The sequence below is a fragment of the Dipodomys ordii genome, unplaced genomic scaffold (genome assembly GCF_000151885.1).
Source record: "Dipodomys ordii isolate 6190 unplaced genomic scaffold, Dord_2.0 Scaffold1, whole genome shotgun sequence".
In the NCBI taxonomy this organism is placed as follows: domain Eukaryota; kingdom Metazoa; phylum Chordata; class Mammalia; order Rodentia; family Heteromyidae; genus Dipodomys; species Dipodomys ordii.
In genome coordinates, this window is record NW_012267217.1 from 64,127,579 (window position 1) to 64,133,757 (window position 6,179).

The 6,179-nt window shown below is 44.8% G+C and overlaps 1 protein-coding gene and 1 pseudogene across 1 annotated transcript in view; both read left to right on the forward strand.

Annotated features, from left to right (window-relative positions):
• LOC105980109 (UDP-glucuronosyltransferase 1-7C-like) overlaps positions 1-6,179 on the forward strand; it is a 178,603-nt gene that overhangs the window by 51,147 nt on the left and 121,277 nt on the right. The gene's annotated exons all lie outside the window — the stretch shown is intronic.
• The window catches only part of LOC106001645, a 29,317-nt pseudogene that overhangs the window by 22,160 nt on the left and 978 nt on the right, over positions 1-6,179 (forward strand).

Genomic DNA, 6,179 nt, shown 5'->3' on the forward strand with positions numbered 1-6,179 from the left:
ATACAGACACTTTCCTGAAAGTTCCCAGTCACAGGGACAAGACGTGATGTGGCAAATGCGCTGGAAAAGGCCATCCTGTGCTCCTAACCGGGAGCAAGGCCCTTCCGTGGCTGCTTGAGGAATCGCTCACTAAATGGTCCTCAGGTGCCCTAAGGTGTGTCACTGGCCTCACCTAAAGCTTGCTAGAAACCTGCCTCTGTGTAGTTGAGTCTAAGGCCACGAACATTTCTTGAACATGTGCTGTGAACAGAGTGTAGAGGGGGTACTGTGGATGGAGAAAGAAGCCAGAAAGTTTATGAACACGAGGCTGTCAAGGATTGGCTCCAAGAATGTGAGAAGGAAACTCAAGTCAATCCAAGGAGGGTCCTGGGAGTCACTGTGTGAACTCACACCAGAGGACAAATCTCTAGATGGGATAATGAAGGAAAGAGAAAGCATTGCAAAAAAAAATCTCAGAAAAACCTGAACTGAATAACTACTTGATGCACTGGATTTATTAAGGGAAAGTAATTTTTAAAAGGTGGTTGTAGGCAGGCTGCTGGTGGCTCACACCTGTAATCCTAGCTACTCAGGAGGGTGAGATCTGAGGATCAGGGTTCAAAGCCAGCCTGGGAAGGAAAGTCTGGAAACTCTTATCTCCAATAAACCATCAGAAAACCGGAAGTGGCCTTGTAGCTCAAGTGGTAGAATGCTATCCTTGAGCTGAAGAGCTGAGGGACAGCACTCAGAGTTCAAGCCCCATGTCCAAAAAAAAAGAAAAGGTGATTGTAGGCAGGCTGCTGGTGGCTCAAACCTGTAATCCTATTCAGGAGGCTGAGATCTGTAACTCTTAGTCCCAAGCCAGCCCTGGCAGGAAAATCTATGAGACTTTTATCTCCAGTAAACTACCCAAAAGCCAAAAGTAAAGATGTAGCTTAAGTGGTAGAGCAGTAACTTTGAGCAAAAGCAGCTCAGGGACAGGGCCCAGACCCAGAGTTCAAGCTTCAGCACTGATATATAAAAAAATAAAAAATAATAATAAAGATGATTGTAACATAGGAATACTGTGTAGGGCAGGTTTATTTTCTCTACTCATTAAAGAAGCCAAAGGCAGGAAAGTGTGACGGTAAACTAAGTTTATTTGAAAGTGAAAGGAGAGGCTTGAAAGCAGGTAAGGAAAGTCTCCAGCAGGAGAGGGCCTGAGAGGAGTTCATCAGAGTTGCAGAGGACGGTTTTATAGTACAGGGTTCTGCCCATTCCTCCTCCCTTGGACTTTGAGTTGCCTGAGAGCTTGTGCTCGTGCTACGCTGGCTCCTTTGATTAGGTGAGAGGACACCCAGGCCATTGAACAGTAGCTGGAGGCATTATGGGAAGAATAAACCGTTGTTGACCATGTGTTATGTTTGCCAATTTTTTCTCTATCTCTTCCTAACAGTTCCCCTTTCCGTCCCTCAATACCTTGGAAGCCCTGGATGAGTCCCAGTAGGAGAGTTGTCAGGCTTTCCCAGCACTGAAGGAAGGCCTTGGAAGGGTTGGGAATGGAACATGTACTGTGCTACAAGTAGACCCAAATAAACAGGGAAGGCTGTCCATGACAGTGTCTGTGAAGAGCAAGTCCATTGCCAGTGAAGGCCTGGGAATAAGGAACCTGAAGACGTTCTTTTAAAGCTGGGAAGCATATTTGTTTCTGAGCAAGGAAAGTTGTATAATTTGAAGATAACATCCAATAATTACTCCTGGAAACATTCCAAAAGGCTAGAATTTGTCCCAACTTCCTTTTCTTTACTCTCTCTGAGCTCTCCAGGACCCAAATCACTGCTTATATCTGTGTATTTAAATTGCAGTGCTATGTATGATTATCTCCAAGGCAAAGGTCATAAAAAATCGGGAAAATATACAAGTAGAGGTATCAGCAAGTGTTGGAGAGATATTAGTTCATGAATTATTTCCCTGAGTAAATCATTGCCACTGGGTGTAACATTGTTCAATGGATATAAAAATGCACTCTCTTTTCATTGCTGCTTTCTGCCCTACCGGTTCTTCCACCTGCTGTGTTTTAGGAGCACAGTATCCAAACAGGGGGCTTGCTCCTGGCTGCTCTCACCATGGCTCCTGCAGTCTTGCCTGCCCTCCTTCCTGTGTGTGCATGTCTGCTGCTGGCCTTAGGCTCTGCCCAGGCAGGCAAGCTGCTGGTGGTGCCCATGGACGGCAGCCACTGGTTCTCCATGCGCTCTGTGGTGGAGAAACTCATCCACCGAGGGCATGAGGTGGTCACTGTTGTGCCAGAGGTGAGTTGGCAGCTGGGAAGCGCACTGAACTTCACAGTGAAGACGTACTCAACTTCTCACTCGCTGGAGGATTTGGACCGGGAGTTCAAGGTTTTTATTGACACCCAGTGGAAAAAGAAGGAAAAAGGTATCTTTGCTTTAGTAAATGGCTCTTCCTATGGATTTTTTCAGTTGATTTTTTCACACTGTAGGAGTTTGTTTAATGACAAGGAATTAGTAGAATTCCTAAAGGAGAGCTCTTTTGATGCAGTGTTTCTGGATCCTTTTGACATGTGTGGCTTAATTGTTGCCAAGTATCTTGCACTCCCATCTGTACTGTTCTCTAGGGGAGTATTTTGTCATTACCTTGAAGAAGGAGCTCAGTCTCCGGCTCCCCCTTCTTATGTTCCCAGAGCTCTCTTGAGTCTCACAGATGCCATGACTTTCCAGGAGCGAGTGTGGAATTATATAAGTCACTTGGCAGAGCGAATGTTTTGTCCGCTCTTTTACAAACCTGTCTCAGAAGCTGCCTCTGAAATTCTTCAAACACCAGTCACCGTGTCTGACCTGTTTCGCCAAGTGTCTATTTGGTTGTTGAGATCTGACTTTGTCTTGGAGTTTCCCAAACCTGTGATGCCCAACATGGTCTACGTGGGTGGAATGAACTGCCACCAGGGAAAGCCACTGTCGAAGGTAGGACTTCTCTCCTTGGCTCATTGATCATGAACAGACTTTGGACATTGATTGGTGTGTTCTTTATTTTTGCTGAAACTATACCATCTTCCTGGTGCAGCTTGATAATTTTTCTTCCTTTTATGATGTTTTTATGTGTGACCATAGTTTACTGTGGTTTAAGTAGATTTTATGTAGCTGCCCTCATTATATGTACATATGTAGAATTGATATAATTTCACAATACTACCAGGCTGCATTTATAACTTGTTTTTTGTAAACTCTGTAAATATGAAATGTGCCCCTTTACTTATCCTATGTTATATGTACAGGACAATCTCCTCTACCCATTTAAAAATAACATTATGCATAAACCCATTTAAAAATAAGATTATGGCTGGAATGTGGCTTACTGGTAGGGTGCTTGCCTAGCATTCATGAATCTCTGGATTTAATTCCTCAGTACCACAGAAACAGAAAAAGCTGGAAGTGGTGCTATGGTTCCAGTGGTAGAATCCTAGCCTGAGATCCTCTCAGACAGTGCTCAGGCCCTGAGTTCAAGCCCTAGGACTAGTAAAAATAAAAATACAAAAAAAATATTATGGGCTGGGCGCTGGTGGCTCATAACTCTACTCAGGAGGCTGAGATCTGAGGATCACAATTCAAATCTAGCCCAGGCAGGAAAGACCTTGAGACTCTTTTTTTTTTTCTTGTCGGTTGTGGGCTTGAACTCTGGGCCTGAACCCTGTCCTCAGCTCTTCAGCTCAAAGTGAGCGCTCTACCACTTGAGCTACAGCACCACTTCCGGTTTTCTGGTGGTTTATTGGAGATAAGAGTTTCATGGACTTTCCTGCCCGGGCTGGCTTTGAACTGCGATCCTCAGATCTCAGCCTCCTGAGTAGCTAGGATGACAGGTGTGAGCCACTGGTGCCCAGCAAGACCATGAGACTTATCTCCAACAAACCACTCAGAAATCCAGAAGTGGCGCTGTGGCTCAAGTGGTAGAATGCTAGCCTTGAGCTGAAGAGCTCAGGGACAGTGCCCAAGCCCAGAGTTCAAGGCCCATGACCATCAACAACAGCAAAATTTTCACAGGCTGAGTGCTTGTGGCTCTCACCTGTAATCTTAACTACTTAGGTGGCTTAGCTCTGAGGATTACAGTTTAAAACCAGTCCAGGCAGGAAAGTCTGTGAGACTTATTTCCAATAAACTGCTCACAAAAAGTCAGAAGTGGCACTGTAGGTCAAGTGGTTAAAGTGTTAACCTTGAGCACAAAGAAGGATAACGCTGAGGCTATGAGTTCAAGTCCCAGGCCAGACTGGCAAAAAAAATATGCATGTATATATACTAAATGGCTTAGGAATAAATTTCATGCCTATTAAATGCAAGTAATAAAACATACTTGATGCCTTTATTTTGCGTTTATACATGCCAATAAGTTATAGGCATCATCAAGGCCACTACTTACTGACTGACAAGTTGTTAAATATTGCATTCAATTTTTTACATTGTTACACCATATTGTTTGGAGCTAGCCTGTTCCCTACCGTTTTTGTTTTTGAGACCAGCACGTGAATTCAGTATCACCGGATGCTTTCACTCATTGGCAGTTGCCCTACTACTTAAGCTACAGTTCCAACCCTGAGCTAACCTCCAAGCTCAGTAAAAACCTAGCTTTTTCTCCTTTTTGGTTTTCTGAGCAAGACTATATCTGATCATTCTTCATGTTTTCTTTACATTATTGCATATATTTCCTGTCCTTTTGGTTATCTGAGTAGGCCAGTGTTCTAGGAGCAGCACTGTTCTGTCAGATAGTATCTCTGATTACATTCAATAAATTGAGGAATTGTCTTCAGAATGTTGAACCACTACACTGGCCAGCAATGTATGAGAGTTATACCTTTTCCAAACCCTCTCCGGCTCCAAAGATTGCCATATTGTTAACGATGTGTTAAATTCTGGGCCAAAACATTGTGTGTGAGCCTGCTTTAATGCTCACTCCCTCTTTCTATGGATATATTAGTGTTTAGTTGTTAGCATACCTTTGTATTTCCTCTTCCGTGAGTTTCACATTTACAGTGGTTGGTTATTTTTAATATGATTACATGCCCTTTTTTATTTAAAAAAAGAGTTGTATAATCCTTTTGAGTGCCAAGAATATTAATGTAGCTGTTTTGTGTTAATGAGGTAACCTGAGTGGATGGGTGGGGTTGGAAGAAATGAGGGAGAAAGACAGAAGGTGTGACCTTGATCAAGATGCATTGTACTCATAAACTGATGTGTTGAATGGAAAGCCTGTATAAGGCTACTTATAGGGAGGAACATGCTACTACCACCAACAATCTGTGCTGCAGGAGTAAGGGCAGGGCCCCAGTGGTGGCCTGTGCAGGGGTGAGGCAAGGCTCCAGGAATAGACTATGCAGGGGTGAGGCAGAGCTCCAGTGGTAGACTGTGCAGGGGTGATCCAGGGCCCCAGAGGTGGAGTAGGCAGGGGTAAGGCAGAGCCCCAGTGGTGGACTATGCAGGGGTGAGGCAGGGCTCCAGGGGTGGACTATGCAGGGGTAAGTCAGGGCCCCAGTGGTAAAATATCCACTCTTGTTTGTTGTTCCAATACTGGGGACATGGTCAGATTCTCACATATTGGAAGGTATTTGGTGGGAATGATTTTTGAGCTGACTCGATGGACTGGTATAAATAATGTTTCCTTTAAGAGTCTGAGAGAACCAGATCTATATGTGTCAAAGGTAGGTGTTACTCTTGCACACAGCAAGATCAAGAAAGGAGAAGCAAGGCGTTAGATACTGAGCTGGATGCCAGTGGCTCATGGCTGTAATCCTAGCTACTCAGAAGGCTGAGATCTGAGGATCGTGATTGGAAGCCAGCCTGGTCTGAAAAGTCTCCATGAGACTCTTATCTAACCGTCAGAAAACCAGAGGTGGAGGAGCTGTGGCTCAAAGGGCAAGCAGCCTTCAGCAAAAATTGTTCAGGGACAGTGCCGAGGCCCTGTGTTCAAGCCCCACGTCTGACAAAAAAAAAAAAAGACACTGAAAAGCTGCAAAGTTGGGGCTGGGAAGGTGGCTCAGTGGTAGAGCGCTTACCTTGCATGCTCGAGGCTCTGGGTTCGATTCCTCAGCACCACATAAGCAAAAAGAAAAAAGCCGGAAGTGGCGCTATGGCTCAAGTGGTAGAGCGCTAGCCTTGAGCTGAAGAGCTGAGGGACAGCGCCCAGGCCCAGAGTTCAGGCCCCATGACCGGACCCAA